Source organism: Carex rostrata, chromosome 15, assembly GCF_964058835.1.
Source record: "Carex rostrata chromosome 15, lpCarRost1.2, whole genome shotgun sequence".
NCBI lineage: Eukaryota > Viridiplantae > Streptophyta > Magnoliopsida > Poales > Cyperaceae > Carex > Carex rostrata.
The window spans coordinates 697,829-715,427 of record NC_135932.1 but is presented as its reverse complement, the minus strand read 5'-3'; the positions used below and the strand labels follow the sequence as shown (position 1 = coordinate 715,427).

The 17,599-nt window shown below is 33.2% G+C and overlaps 1 long non-coding RNA gene across 1 annotated transcript; it reads right to left on the bottom strand.

Moving 5' to 3' along the window:
- Positions 1 to 2,394: 2,394 nt before the first annotated feature.
- LOC144566801 (uncharacterized) lies at positions 2,395 to 3,750 on the bottom strand. The gene is made up of 2 exons (XR_013515285.1): positions 3,412 to 3,750; positions 2,395 to 2,759 (listed from the first exon to the last, which is right to left on the bottom strand). It is a non-coding gene; the product is annotated as an uncharacterized LOC144566801 (long non-coding RNA).
- Positions 3,751 to 17,599: the final 13,849 nt, after the last annotated feature.

The following is a 17,599-nucleotide window of genomic DNA, read 5'->3' as shown; positions in this document are numbered from 1 at the left end:
ATGTAGATGTCATTTAAAAACTGTTATTTGTCATCTAATCTAATTTTTTTATGAAAATATGTTATTTTGTATGCGATTTTTTCATTCTCTTATAAAATATTTCTATTACAACGCACATACATAATACTACTAGTAAACATATATACATCTACATACTGAAACTATTAAGCACCAATTAATTATATAAGAGATTTTATTTCTAATCTTAGTTTTCTTATTAACTTGGTACATATATTAAATCCACTACAAGTTGAGACTCTCTAACCTTTATTTATTTTATTTTTTTTCTAAAATAAAGGCTATGTTTATCCTGACATTCATTTCTATTTTAGATGTCTCTTATGAAATTGACTATGTTGTTTTTTCTTCATAGAGATTAGAGTCTTGTCAAGATCTATGTTTATAGTTCTTCGGACCTTTTTTTTTTTTTTTTTTTTTGAGAATGTTGATAGCAGCTATCAAGCATATATTCTTCAGACTTTATAATCTAACTAAAACAATAGTCATTGGAAAAAAAAAAATTTCTAGAAGTACTGGAACAATAATTAAATTTGATATTTTTCCATTAATTGTCGTCCACACAGAATTTGAATAACTTACATAAAGTCATGATGTTGGAAATGGAACCTATCCGGTGGCATTAATTTGAACAGACTCTCTCTGCAAAGAGTTTTTTTAAGGAAAAATTGTGAAAATGCCACTCCAAAACCTTGAATTTGGGAGAATGCCACTCCAAACTTTAAAATTGAGAAAATGCCACTCTAAAGTTAATTAATTTGTGAAAATGCCATTTATACTGTATTTTTATACTATTTTCATATACATATTTCTGTATTTCCAATTTTATCCTTTATATAATTAATCTATTTTGCCACTGCATGCCTCCAGTTCAAAAACGCCTCCTGTTCTTCTAATCTCCTTTGAGCGAAACCCCTCTATCTCTGCCTCTTCTTCTTATCACCAAACCCCTCTTTCTCTTTGTGCAAAACCCCTCTATCTCCACCTAAATCAACGCTCGGCGATCAGTCTCGCGTTAGCCTCACCTCGGCCTGTGCCAGTGATCATCTCTCCTCCGCCTGTGCCAGTGGTCGTCTCTCCTCCTCCTTGCAAGGAATCAAAAGAGCACCATGTAAGTCTCTCTCTCCCAAATGGAAGGCCGCTACGGAAGATCACAGAGAGGTGGGAGCGCCCAAATGGAAGGAAACAGTTTGCTTCAAAGAGAGGAAAGGGATACTGGTACACTGGTCTGGTACCACCACCGTGACAGGAGAAGGGAAGAAGTCAAATTAAAAGTGCTTGGAATAAGACCCTCAAACTGGGAGACCACATCTTTCATTTATTTTATATTTCTTTTTAGGATTTCTTTTGAATTTTACCACTCATTTTACTGTTTCTCTAGTTTTCGTTTCAGTTTATTTACTGGGAGACCACGTTGTCAGCTTCAATGGGTTTTTCTAGTACTGCTGTGAAAAACATATATAGGGCTGGTGTTAGATTTGTTAATTTTGGTTGTTATTTTTTTTATAACCATTGAAGACTTTTGACTTGTCAAATTGAAAATTGAGTAATTTGTACCTCAAGTCAAGCAATGTGTGTATTTACTAGTACTGGGGATGCAATTAGTGGTTGGGATAGGAATGGATTAGCAAATCTATTTACTGGTACTGGGTGAAGAGATTGGTACTTAAGTGTCACTTTGTTTTTTTAATCTTTTTTAATTATATACCTTAAGGGCACAAAAGTTATTTTTATTCAAATGAAATCTTTTCTCTTTTATCATGTGTACATCACAATCAATAAACAGAAAATAATTGAATTATTTTCTATTTTTATTCCGATCAACAAAATTCTTTGTATTAATTTCGTCATTTGTTTCATGTACAAGGAAGGTTTTTCATAGCCTTGTAAGATAGTCTAACAATGTCATTATTACATCTAACAAACTCCTAACTGAAATACTAGAAATATCCGACTGTCATGACCGGTACTGCAACAGAAGCTGTACACATCAGACAGAACTGGCACCTGGTGCCAGTTAGAGGGCGTGTATGGTTATGAATCCTCTTTCGTTAATTTAATAAAAACTTCTTCATATTAATAATTTCTGATATTCAATTATTAATTATATTTAGTTTAACAGGTACAACAACACATATCCAAGCAAAAGATGTTGCATAGAGTCAACACATAGGTTGTTTTGCAATACTTCCATTACCAGAAGCAAAGTATGATGGGCTTGAGTCAACACATAGGATGTTGCATAGAGTCAACACATAGGTTGTTTTGCAATCTCAATGCAATTTAATCACAAACAACAAATTTAAGAAATATCTGCTACAGACTTTTTGGATCAAGTACAAAATATTAAGAACATAATATTCGCTATGATACAAATGAATAGTTATGATACAAAATATTAATCACCACAAATGAATAGTTATGATACAAAATATTAATCACCAACATCAAATCTAAGAAACCAATCTCCTACGCCCTTGCCTACATCAACTTGCCTCTATTGATACAAATCAATAGTTATGATACATGATTAAACCTGGGAACTATAAAATCTACTAGCGTAATTTATATCCTTTATACAAGCTATACCGCATCCTTTAGAAACATATTACACACTATCAAAGCATCACACGAAGGGATGAAAAAATAACAAGGGAGAAAGGCATTGATTTATTTTACGGCCTAAGCAATGATGTTGTTAATAGAGTTCGACTCTTCTTAGCAGCTTCCACCAATAAATCCTGAAGAAATACAATTGTAACAATGTCAAAAAAATTGACTTAAAAAAAACAGCTCACTCTTCTTTTTATTTTTTTATTTTTTTCCTATGCTAGTTTTCCAGTAATAAATCCTGAAGAAATACAATTGCTAATAGAAGAATAAAACTTGAATTGAGATGAAAACAGAACCATACAGTTCCAAATCAGCCCTGATTAAATTCTAATTATGCCCAAATTAAACCTGCAGTTAAATTTGTAACCCCACTTTGATCCAATTTTGCATCACATAGCCTATTAAGACCCTATCTAGCTTCATTCACCACATTTTTTTGAATCAGGGGTCAAGGATGTTTGATCTTGTTTTTTCTTTTTCAATTCGTCTACTGAGATTGATAGAGCTCATTCAAGCAGGGTTTTATAGAGTTTATAAATTATGTCAATTTTCTTTTTGTGATTTTCAGAGCATGGAAAATAATAGCCAATGCTGTTATACTGGTAATTGAAACATGGAACCCTTTTCTCCCAAAAAGATTAAAAAAAAAAATTTGAGGAAAAAAAGATTCAAAAATTAGCGTCTAAACTTTTACTACTTAAACGAAATACCCAAAAAGACGTAAAATTGAAGCTTGAAATGCTTGGATCCAAAGAGAACCGTTAGAAAATGAAAACTTACCATCAAAGGTGAAGCAAACAGAGGGCTGTACCTGCGTGTAATCGAATAGTGGTTCCAGCTCCTCATTCCCTTCGTCGCCCTGCGAACAAAGATGTACAACCCTAAGTTTTCACCCCTCAAAAAAAACGAAGAGACAGAAAATGCCACCCTGCAGGCGTGAGAAGGAAGGAGGCTACTAGCCCAGTTAACACAAGCAAGGAAGGAGGCTAGTAGCCCAGATAAAAAAACGAAGATCTTTTTCTCCAGGCGTGATTCTTTTTCTCCAGGGTCCAGGCGTGGTTCCTCCGCGTGGTTCTTTTTCTCCACGGTTCAGGCGAAGGACGGAGGCTAGGGTTCGTATTTTTTTTATTAAGGGTATTTTAGGCAGTACAAAGATTAATACAGTATAAATGGCATTTTCACAAATTAATCAACTTTAGAGTGGCATTTTCTCAATTTTAAAGTTTGGAGTGGCATTCTCCCAAATTCAAGGTTTTGGAGTGGCATTTTCACAATTTTTCCTTTTTTTAAACCTCAAGATTATAAATTAGCAAAATTATAATAATAATTAATGTTAACAAATAGTTTATTTTCCCTTAGACCAAAAAGTGACTCTCCTTCTTTCTTTCTTTCTATTAGTAATATATATTACTAATATGGAGATCATGTTGATTTTGTATCTATCTTAAAAAATAGTAAAAAAATCTCAAAAAATATAAAATTTAATCTCCAAGCACATTTTAATGTGGAGATCATGTTGAGCGGTTCGGATCGACTGTTCGGACTTTAAAAATCTCAAAAACTGACTCGTTATAACTTAGGCTGAAATTATATCGTTATGATATTAGCCATACTCTCTCTCTCTCTCTCTATATATATATATATATATATATATATATATATATATATATATATATATATATAGAGGTAGACTAATATACAATCGATTGTTCCTGGGGTTCCGTACAATCAAGTCATTTTCCGATTTTTAAAGTCCAAATGATCGATCCAAACCGTTCATCTTGTTCTCCATATTAATATATGTTTGGAGACCAAATTTTACATTTTTTTGAATTTTTTTACTATTTATTAAGCCACTTTGAAAATCGCTGATCCAACGGTAGCTTCTGGTTTTACTGTTTTGTTAAGCCACCGTTGGATCAGCGGTTTTCAAATTGGCTTAATAAATAGTAAAAAAATTCAGAAAAATGTAAAATTTGGTCTCCAAACATATATTAATATGGAGAACGAGATGAACGGTTTGGATCGATCATTTGGACTTTAAAAATCAGAAAATGACTTGGTTGTACGGGACCTTAGGAACAATCGATTGTATATTAGCCTATATATATATATATAGAGTGTGACTAATATGCATTCGGTAGCACTTCGGCCGAAGTGCTACCGATTCATTTTCCGATTTTTAAAGTCCAAATGATCGATCCAAACCATTAGATGTCATCTCCATATTAAAATGTGCTTGAAGATCAAATTTTATATTTTTTGGAAATTTTTTACTATTTATTAAGCCACTTTGAAAATCGTTGATCCAACGGTGGCTTGCCAAACAGTAAAAATCAGAAGCTACCGTTGGATCAGCGATTTTCAAAGTGGCTTAATAAATAGTAAAAAAATTCCAAAAAATGTAAAATTTGATCTCCAAGCACATTTAAATATGGAGATGACATCTAACGGTTTGGATCGATCATTTGGACTTTAAAAATCAGAAAATGAATCGGTAGCACTTCGGCCGAAGTGCTACCGAATGCATATTAGTCACACTCTATATATATATATATATTTAGGGTCCGGCTAATTTGTTGCCGGCAGCATTTTAGCCGGAGGTGCTGCTGTCCCTTTTTTTATTTTCTGATGTCCAAACAACAAATCCAAACCGTTAGATGTTTAATCTATATTATAATCTACTTGGAGACCAAATTTTACATTTTTTGGAATTTTTTTACTATTTATTAAGCTGGTTTGAAAACCGCTGATTTCAGTAAATTTCTGCAGCATTGAAATCAGCAGTTTTCAAACCAACTTAATAAATAGTAAAAAAATTCAAAAAAAATGTAAAATTTGGTCTCCAAGTAGATTATAATATAGATTAAACATCTAACGGTTTGGATTTGTTGTTTGAACATCACAAATTACGATATTGCCCCGGCAGCACCTCCGTTGAAATGCTGCCGGCAGCAATTTAGCCATGTCCATATATATATATATATATAGAGAGAGAGAGATGGGTTATGGTGCATTGCAATGCATGGAGGGGTTTGTGCATTGGACCATAAATCTAAAATTCAAAATCCAAATGGCCGATCCAAACCGTTCATCTTGTTCTCCATATTAATATGTGATTAGAGACCAAATTTTACATTTTTTTTGAATTTTTTTACTATTTATTAAGTATTTTACAAAATTGTTGATCCAACGGTGGCTGTTGATTTTACTGTTTTGTTAAGCCACCGTTGGATCAACAATTTTGTAAAATACTTAATAAATAGTAAAAAAATTCAGAAAAATGTAAAATTTGGTCTCCAAGCACATATTAATATGGAGAACAAGATGAACGGTTTGGATCGGTCATTTGAATTTTGAATTTTAGATTTATGGTTCAATGCACAAACCCCTCCATGCATTGCAATGCACCATAGCCCATCTCTCTCTCTCTCTCTCTCTATATATATATATATATAAATTAAAAAGTTATACAAAGAAAATTTTCTATCCATCCTCCATATCGACTATGTCATCCTGATGAGAAAAAACACGTGCCAAAGTCTTTTAATTCGATTCTATTTACTAACCTCTATTTATAAGCTAAATATATGATTGGTTGTCTTCTTTGCTTGGCTGTCTTCTTTGCTTTCAGCTTGGGCTTTTGCAATTTTTGCATAATGTCGGTGATGCTTAGGAAGCCCTTATTAGCCTGTGCTTTGTTTATGGCCGACACATATCGGCTCGTGTTCTTTGTCCTCAACCTTTCACTCTCCCTTGTCTTTTTTTTATACTTCGGTGGGCCTTCAAACCCTGGAGGCGGCCCATCTGTCTCCTGTTCACCTTGGGCCATTTGTTGCGGGCCTTCCAGCTGGTGACTGTGCATGTCCCAGATCATTGCGGCCTGTTCTTGACCTTCTCCTATAGGGCCTTGAATCAGAGATGGATCTTGTGTTTCTAGTTGGTTGGATAGCTGTTGCACTTGCAGCCCATGTGACACCTCGAAATGTTGGCCTTAACCAATCCCCTGTTGTCCGCCTGCGCAACCTTCATCTACAGTATTTAAATTAAAGTACCTGGCAAGTTGCTGAGGTTGTGTCAGGTGGTCTGCGTCCTCGACTGTCCCCCTCTCAAAGGAGAAAATTTGGGCCATATTTTTGCTCCCTCCAGGAGGCATGGAACTTATTTATGATAGTTGTACAACACGTGTCACTGCTTGGGAGTGTTGCAGTGTGCAGTTGCATGCGTTGATTTCCACCACTGACCCATCGCGCTATTGCCAAAGCAACGTCATTTTTTGCAGTTTGTCTGTAGTGTCCTTTAGGGATTGTGTCTCTAGGACTGTTTTCCCCCGGTCTTGTCCAGTTAGGCTAGGCACTGGAGGCTCAAGTGCACTTGTTTTTTGCACCGTGGTGCCGAGTTCTACAGCGGCCGTGGTTCGCCTGTCCTGGGTAGGCATACTTCGGTGGCGCGGTGGTCCTGGCTAGCCTCCATGGTTCCCTTGGTGGTGCTGCGTGCCTGATTCACCTTGCATGCGCCTCCCTTGGGCTCCCACCGTGGTGGCAGAGGAGGGCGAATCGTCAGTGTCGTCACTATCACTATCATGGAGAGGATAGTAAGGTAGGTCATCGTTTCTCACCCAACCCTCCAGGGTTACGTATATTATCTTGGAGTAGGGGCTCTTGGATAGCCACAGTGATGGTGGGACATCCACCGGGTTGAAACATGCAACTAGCACCCTTAGTTCAGAGAAATTCCCATTTGTAACAAATGATGACATTCTTTCAACATATCCAAAGCCGGAGACCAAGTGGTTGATGTCCGGTAGGTTCCAGTACTGAAACGGAACCCCATGCAACACTATTCTAGCCAGATGTGTTGTATGGTCATGAATCATTGCCAAGTTCGGTGACTATGCACGTAGTTGTACTTGCACCCCTTGAGCAACCATGAATGTTCCCATGTACACTGCCATATTACACATTATGTTAGAAGTAAAGGTCACCAGGTAATCTCCAAAGGCAGTGTCTGCCCTGGAGACAATGAACTCCCCCGGATGTCACCTCATTGCTATTGCCAATGCATTTGCAATACAGTATGGCATTTGGCGAAGGTGAGTGCGTGGTCCTACTAGCACATTTGGTGACCTAATGTAATTGTTAGGAGGAAAGAATATCCTTAGCTCGTTGTTCTGGCCTACATTGACATATTCTGGGTCCTCAAGGGGCATGGTCTCCCAGTTCTCGAGTTCCATTTTGTGGTGATGAGTATTGGTCAGAGGAGTATGTGTGTTTGGTTTGATGGTGCTCGGGTGGTGAGGTACGTTGTTGTGGTGTGGAGGTTTGTTGGCTACTAGAGTTCTTTTTATGGAGCACCATCTGGAGACGTGTCCAATTCCCTTACATTTAATACATTTGACACCATTTCGGCACTGGTACTGTCTATGTCCACGGTCAAGACACTTAAAACACCTCTGCTCCTCCATTAACTTGACTATGTGTCTGCTTCGATTAGGTTTTGAGTCACTTTTTGGGTTCAAGTTTCAGTGCTTGCGCTTTGTAACCAAAATCCAGGGGTTTTCAATGCCTTCTAGGTCCAAGAGCTGCACGCCTTGGGTTGCTCCAGTGTGGGCTTTAATGGCAGGGTCACTAATGGTTTTGTCTTTCTAAAGTTGGGGGTTGCTGGGGATTGTTTGAGCGATGGTTTGTAGGTTGCTGTGTACCATTTGGTTGCTTGCAGTAGTATTGGTTGGATTCATGTTAGCTACCTTCGCTGCATAGGTTGGTCTTGTTGCCTGAGGCCAGCTTTTCTATCTCTCCTGGATGGCTTGGAGAATCGCCTTTTGTTCGCCAGACGTGTTGGAAGAGACATCTCTCAAACCTCAAGTTCATCACCAAGTTAGGTACAATTAATTAAGAGTTGAAGCAATTGGATCACTTATGGTAGAAGATGACAATTTTATCTCAATGTTAGAGTTAGAAGCAAGTGTCAAGTGAAAAGGCTGAATAATTTGAACAAACACCAAGAGCGATTAATTGTTGGAGTTCTTCATTGTCTGAGATATCAATAACACTTTCTTCTGCAGACTTTCTCTGTTTTAGAAAATGAACGGAGTGCATGATGATAATTAATTATTAGTGATGGCCAAATTGATTTCCTTCATTATATTATTTATAAATTTATTTAACAAAATTGTTGAAAAAAGAACCTTTACTTTTGTAACTTCTATTTTTTGTCCACACTTGATGACTAATATATTATGAAGGTATGGTTGATGACTTATATTAAAGATAAAAAGATAATTCAAATATCATTCGTAGTTGCTCATGAAAAATTTGCCTGCTACTGTAATATCGAATGTATTTCACAATGAGCTTGTGACGAACGGTAATTGTTTCATGCACTTTTGATGTTCTCTTGTCAATAATATTAGAAAATATCTACTATACACCGCTCAAGACTTTGTTAATACAACATCTCTAATATATATTAGATAAATTTGTTTTCTTTAATTACACTCGTCTGATTTTTTTTTTTTATATCTAGATAGAGACTATCCAGTACAAAAGGAGATTTGTTTACAACTTCAATTGAAAATTTGTTCTCAGTGACAATTTATTGGTACTAAATTTGTAACATGTAAATAAAAGTAATATTTTGGGTAAGGGAAAAAAGCTGCTTATTGTAAAGGACAAATTAAGGTACACATCGGACATGTATTTTTTATTTTATTTTTATTAAAAATAGATATTAATGAAGATATATAATACATATTTCAAAAATCAATTTACTTATCATGTAAAGATGTGTTATATTAGTAAGTTCATATTTTATTTTGTTGATTGCCTATTTTTGAGCATAACGAGGCAAAATTATTGTTTCAATATAATGCAGATGGACATTTCATGAGACATTTGTATTTTATATATTTATGTGTAGATCCAAATTCATTTTCTAAGCAAGAGCGTTATTTGTTATTTTGTTATGTGATATCATATAATTTGTTCGTAGTGTTTTGTTCGATTTTTTTTTAATCAGAACTATGAGTGAGTCTATGGTACTATGCATATTACAATTTGGCACTGTGCTACGGCTCTATATTCGAGTTTTCAAATCTTAACGGTCGATCCGAACCGTTCATCTTGTTCTCCATATTAATATGTGTTTGGAGACCAAATTTTACATTTTTTTTTTATTTTTTTACTATTTTTTTAGATATTTAGAAAATCACTTGATCTGAAAATTCTGGACCATCCAAAAACAGTGATTTTCAATAAATTTAAAAAAATAGTAAAAGAATTTCAAAAAAATGAAAAATTTGGTCTCCAAACACATATTAATATGGAGAACAAGATGAACGGTTTGGATCGACCGTTAGGATTTGAAAACTCGAATATAGAACCGTAGCACGGTGCCAAATCGTAATATGTATAGTACCATAGACTCACTCCAGAACTATTCCAAAAATAAAATAGTGGTTGTTATATTTTATTTATGCATGATTTGGTGGTTACATCTATATTCATTTCGGCAGGTGTGAGATTTATGAATATCAAACCTAAACAATTTTGTTTATTTTATAAATTGAATATGAAAAACAAGTTAAATTATACATTTATGAATGAAAGAGAGAAGGGTTATTGAAGGAAGTATTTATAGAAAGATAAAATAGTCTACTAATTAAAAAGTTATTGATATGATTTTAATAATAAAGATCATAATATTAATCAGTTGTCTGTCTTTATATTCAATCTATAACATGAGTCTCTACAATTTAGTTCTAATCTGCATTAATTTTTTGTCTTATGCAATATATCATTAGTCTTGTTTTTCTTCGTATCTTCATCGTTTGGAAAAGATTAATATTAATATTAATAGTAAAGACGGTCCAAAACCTTAATTAATTTAATCATGTGTTGGATTATATATATTTAATTTCTATATAAAATACATGAAACTAATTTATTTATTTATTATATAACTGAATATATATTGATACAAAACTCATCTCATTAGATCGCATAAAATCTGGAGCTATCATTTGAGGGGGCATACAAACAAATTAAATAAAGAGAAAAGATTTCTGTCCACTGGATTTTGTCCACCATCTGTCCACTGCACTATCCATTTCCGGTTTAACTGTCTTCAACTATCTCCCCGCTATCCACTTTCTAACGGCCTATTTAAACACCCGATCCCCCAAATTAGAATTCTCAAAACTAATCGCCTCATCTTCTCTTCTCTTTAAATCAGATCGGTCTCTTCTCTTTGAATACGATCGGAGATTGATCTCGAGAGAGATAGCACCGAGCTTCTGATCGCTGCCATTTCGTAGGCTTGACAGAGAGATCACACGAGATTTCAAGACGGATTTGAGATCTCAAACGCCGTAACCCCTACCTCCGCCAGATCTCTACCAATCAGATCGGAGACACAGTGACCACCTGAGGAGGCGACGATGATTCTAGCAAAGAGAATGTAATTTCCCGAATAAACTGTGCGCCTTCCTGGCCACTTTTGAGAGAATTTAAACTATGCTCAATAAAATTATGATCTGCCTCAAGGGTCTTTAATCTCTTGGAAAACCGAGAAATCTCCTCCTCCAGTTCAACCAAATCCTTGTCCCCACTGATGCTCTTCATCACTGGTACGAATTTCGAAACCTCACCATTTTCTCTGGCGAAATTCTCTTCTTCTACCTCTTCAATAGTATCTAGTTTTGGGGATTTTACAAAGGAGCTATTATTGGAGAAGTGATGCAATTTCTCTTCTAATTCACGCAATCAATCTGAGATGTAGAACTTTTGTTCTTCAAAGACTAATGATGACACTTCACTAAAATCAGGGTCCACCCCGGTATCTCCTGGCTGTTCTCGGTAGATTGCCAGGTCAGCTTTGAATTTGTTGTTTATACATGATCGCAATGGAACCTTCAATCGTGGAGTGCGATCGAATAGAAGTTGTTTTTGTTGAAGAGCATGGCAAAATTCAAATCTAGTAAGTTATTTCTGTTGAATTTGTTGTTTTTCGTTGTATGTAGTAACAGATCTAGCATTTCAAATGAAATCTAGAGGAAAGAGATGATAGAGAGGCAATATGGAATAATGATCTGTTAATTTTACTGTATTGCCCCATTAATTTTACAGTATTCATCTTGTGGAAATCTGGAGGAAATAGATGATAGAGAGGCGATATGGAGTATTGACCTGTTAATTTTACAGTATTGTCCCGTTAATTTTACAGTATTCATCTTGTCATTTTACAGTATTCATCTTGTGGAAATCTGGAAGAAAGAGATGATAGAGAGGCGATATGGAGTATTTATCTGTTAATGTTATAGTATTGCCCCGTTAATTTTACAGTATTCATCTTGTCATTTTACAGTATTCATCTTGTGAAAATTTGGAGGAAAGAGATGATAGAGAGGCGATATGGAGTATTGATCTGTTAATGTTATAGTATTGACCCGTTAATTTTACAGTATTCATCTTGTGGAAATCTGGAGGAAGGAGATGATAGATAGGTGATATGGAGTATTGATCTGTTAATTTTACAGTATTCATCTTGTAATTTTACAATATACAAGATTCAATTGAAAATTCTAATGTATACAAGATTCAATTTTACAGTATACAAGATTCAATTGTAAATTTTACTGTGTAGAAGATTCAATTTTACAGTATACAAGATTCAATTTTACAATATGTAAGATTCAATTGAAAATTTTACTGTATACAAGATTTAATTTTACAGTATACAAGATTCAATTTTACAGTATACAAGATTCAACCCAGTGCGGAAGCTAATAATTAAGTCTAACTGCCAATAGCCGCTAATAACCGCTAATAACTAACTCTAACTGCCAATAACTTCCTATAACTGTAATTTCCGAAAGTACAATTTGAAAGTACATTTATTTTGTCCTGTTGTGCAATTTGCAATCTTTTTCTAACTATCATGAGACCACTTCAAATAGTTGCTGGATGTTTTGTGATTAACTGATATATTTTATGTGATATATTGTATATTTATACAGCATGTAGAAGTAATTTTACAGTATTCGCGCAAGTCAAAGCTGTAGACAATTAGACGCTTCCTTAAATAAATTGCATTTTCTCTTTAGCCGATGATTTCAAACCAGAGTCCGGGTGAATGTTGGTACCAATTAATATACTTGTTTCGGTTAAAAAGTTTACTATTAAATAAAATATATTTATTATTAAAATGAGTGTGTTATGTTTTATAAGTTGGCATTAACAAAATGTGCCGAGTGAATCTCAGTTTATAAAATTATCAAACGTTAATAAACAAGATGTAAGGTGAAATGGCATAACCTATAAAAAGGTATTTTTGCTTCTAGACGGATACATTCATAAATCCAACAATAAGGCATGCATGTCTCGTGCATAAATAAGACATGGATGCAATTTAAGAGCTTTAATTAATTTAGTGATTTAAATTTAATTAGTACACATTCCATTCCAAAAACCATTGTGGTTGGGACGAAGATTCAAAGAAGAACAGAATGATCTAGACTCTACCAACAAAGAGAGAAAGAATAGGTAATGGCGAGAGAATATATGTTTCTTTTGCTTTCTTTTGCTTTCTTTTACTTTCAGGGATTTCTTTTTTAAATAACAAGAACGATGATGATTTTTTTTTTGTTATAGAAAGAACCGCATTAAATGTGCAGTTTAATATGAATCAGTTTCTTTAAAAATTAGTTAAAAAATCATATATTTTTAATGCTTCACAACGATCAGTAGATTTGTGATTATTTAATTTTTGCACACACACATATATATAAGGTTCTTTCACAAATAAGATTTGTTGTGATAGCTAAACGGGTGATGCTATGACATAGTAATGTATCGTATCAATTGTTCGGTTTTCCGCTATTTTTTTCATTCCTTTGTCTAAATAGCCCAATATGGATTCACAATCAATAACATCTTCACCATCGAGAGTAAGGATCAGTCGAAGAACACCATAAATATGAGATTCCTTAGACTGTACTCTGGAAATTTCGTGAGGGGAGAGAAAGGGAGGGGAGAAGAGAAACAACGTACAGAATTTACCTCGTCTACACTCCAATTTGAGAGTTAAAAATTTAAATAATTTGTATATATATTTTACCTCCTCTTTCCTCCTCTCGTCATCCAAATTTAGTGTTACGTTGCAAGTAAATAAAAACCAGCTAGGTTCGATCACCCCGTCATCTTCCCTTTTATCTCCTTAATTACGTACTCTCTTATGGAGAATAGAATTAGAGAATTACTTAAAAAGTCACATATTTTTTTTTTGTTGTTGTTCCTTTCCTGCAATAGAAAAAGATGTATTTATATTTCTGTTTATTAAAAAAAAATATTTATTTTCCCAAAATAAAATAACTGTTTGTTTTGTGACAATGGCGTTGTCTATTTTGGGTTTGACTTGACCATCATGCATCCAATCTCCTTTTTGGAGATGATGAGATTGTGCCTAAATTTAGATCAAAGATGCCTTATTTTGCATCTAGTTCTCAGCTTTTGCTCTTCAGTCTTCACACGCCTACTTAGTCAATAAGCAAACGATTGATTAAAAGAATGTGTTTCATACTGGTCAATTTATCAATTGACTTAATTCAGATTACAAACTTACAATTGTGATTTTGATTTAATTTATGAGTCTAGCATTTGAAATTTCAAATATATTATTTTGCACAAATTTATTTGTATATAATTATGCTGTTGAATAATAATTTATTGTAGTGTCTTCATTTTTCAAAAATTGACATTTAAGTAGGAACAATTAATTGGGCACTGTATGTACACTCGTACATAAAATAACGAGTATGTATGTTATGTATGTGTGTGTGTGTGTATGTATGTATGTATGTATAGAGAGAGAAAGGCTACCATGCTTTGCAAATTAAAGTGAGTGTTTTAATTTGCGCTCATATCTCTAATTTCGAATTCTAAATAGCCGATCCAAACCGTTAGATGTTTAATCTATATTAAAATGTGCTTGGAGAGCAAATTTTATATTTTTTTTAATTTGTTTACTATTTATTAAGATGGTTTGAAAATTGCTGTTTTTTAATAGTGATTTTAATAAAAACAGCGATTTTCAAACCATCTTAATAAATAGTAAAAAGATTTCAAAAAATGTAAAATTTGGTCTCCAAACACATTTTAATATAGATTAAACATCTAACGGTTTGGATCGACTATTTGGACTTCGAAACTAGAGATATGAGCGCAAATTAAAACGCTCACTTTAATTTGCAAAGCATGGTAGCCTTACTCTCTCTCTCTCTATATATATATGAGGAGGGTTCAAATGCCTCCATTTTTTGTGTCACAATCATGCCTCAATTTTTAAAAACTTAAATAACTCAAAGTTTAAAACTTAAACGTCAAAATAAAACCGTTAGATGTAATCTATGTTATTTTCTCTATGTGCCCATAAAAAATTATCACATTTTGATTTTGCTTTTATATGAATCAATAAGTTAAAAAATCAACGTCTAGAAATTATCCACATTTGTATACATTTTTACAAACTCAAGATGACAATCAAAACAAAGTTGAAATGTCATAATTTTTTACATGTGCATAGATAAAATGATATAGTTCATATCCAACGGTTTTATTTTGAATTTTAAGATTTAAATTTTGAGTTATTAAAGTTTGTAAAAATGGAGGCATTTGAACCCTCCTCTATATATATATATATATATATATATATATATATATAGAGGAGGGTTCAAATGCCTCCATCATGCCTCCATTTTTAAAAGCTTAAATAACTCAAAGTTTAAAACTTAAACGTCAAAAGAAAACCGTTGGATATGAACTATATCATTTTATCTATGCACATGTAAAAAATTATGGCATTCCAACTTTGTTTTGATTGTCATCTTGAAGTTGTAAAAATGTATACAAATTTGGATAATTTCTAGACGTTGATTTTTCAACTTATTGATTCATATAAAAGCAAAATCAAAATGTGATATTTTTTTATGGGCACATAGAGAAAATAACATAGATTACAACTAACGGTTTTATTTTGACGTTTAAGTTTTAAACTTTGAGTTATTTAAGCTTTTAAAAATGGAGGCATGATGGAGGCACAAAAAATGGAGGCATTTGAACCCTCCTCATATATATATATATATAGAGACAGAGAGAGAGAGAGAGAGAGGTTGGCTAAGATCAAAGTTGTAGTTCCTGAGCTTTGGTGCTACCAATTCGTTTTTCAATTTTCAAAGTTCAAAACGTCGGTCCAAACCGTTCAAGTTTATCTCTATATTAAGGAGACCAAATTTTATATTTTTCTGAATTTTTTTACTATTTATTAAGTCACTTTGAAAATCGTTGATCCAACGGTGGCTTATCAATTTTTCTTGTTCTCCATATTGAAATGTGCTTGGAGACCAAATTTTATATTTTTTTTGAATTTTTTTACTATTTATTAAGCAATTTTGAAAGTCGCTGATCTGATGGTCCAGAAAATTTTACTGTTTTTACTGTTCACAGCAAAACAGCAATTTTCAAAAATGCTTAATAAATAGTAAAAAAAAATCTAAAAAATGTAAAATTTGGTCTCCAAGTACATTTCAATATGGATTAAACATCTAACGGTTCGGATCGGTCGTTTGGACTTTCAAAATAAAAATACGGCGTGAAGTAGAAACGCGTTTTACTTTGCAACTCACCGTAGCCCATCTCTCTCTCTCTATATATATATATGTGTGTGTGTGTGTGTGTGTTTTTAAGGTTGGAGGTTTACTATATCTCCAACATAAATGCAAATATCGATTTCTTGGTTATTTTTTTAAAATGTGAAAGCCAAATGTAAGCACGGATGTATAAAATATATACTTTATTCTACCAGCAAATCACAAATGGCTATTTGACAATATATAAAATATTATTAGAAGATCTATAGTTAGAACTTAGAACTTAGAAGAGTGTAATAGAGCAGTGGTATGAAAATTGCTAGTTGAAAAATGCCATTCAAATAATGCTTAGTGTTTAATAACAGAAAATGAAATAGCACTTGACGATATTATCCATCTCCCCTCCTTCTACTCTATTTTACTATATTATTATATTAACATAAATTTGAATAGCAATCGATACTTGACAAAATCCTTTTAAATGAAATAGTAATGATATTATTTTAAGTTGAAATAGAGGGTCCTACTTGTAAGATTAATGAGAGAAGTCTCATTGATTAAATATTAAAATTCATTTTATACCATCTTTGTTATTTATTCTGTGATAATTACACATCATTTCATACTATTTTAATCACATTCTACATCAATTTCAATAAATTCTCAAAACTATTATTTGGGATCCAATTATTTATGTTATAATTAACATGTATCTAACCTATGCTAGATGTCTTCTTTAACTAGGAACCGATCTTTGTACCGGGACAAAGAAAAACAAAGGAAAGGAAAAGAGTGGGGGAACAAAAAAGCAATGGAGCAGAAAAGGCACCAACCTAGAACTAGAAATCTAGAACTGGCTCCTCACACTAACACTGGTAAACTTTTGTTAGTTCAAAAGGCCTAATTATTTGGGAACCAGATTCAGTGATTTTCTGTTACAGGAATAACTATTTGATCATAATTGTCAATTAAATTGAACTGTTAATTATTTCAAACCATCAATGCATGGTCAATCAATTTTCATATTGCATCAAACTTGACACACACCATATCTAAACTATATATGAAGAATATATCTATACATTTTACTTTGATAGTATTTAAATAATTATCAGTATTATTAAATAAATTTGTTCCCAATACTCAGTTTTAAATAATCAACGATAAAATTGAGTCAACTCTGTCCAAAAGCGAGCTCTAATACTCAGTTTTATTTTTGTCAAATTAAATGCATGAATTCAAGTTCACATTTATACACAATTTTTACCAAATATTTAAAATTGAAAATGTTAATGTTAATTATTTAAAAAATGTGGGAGAGGACTG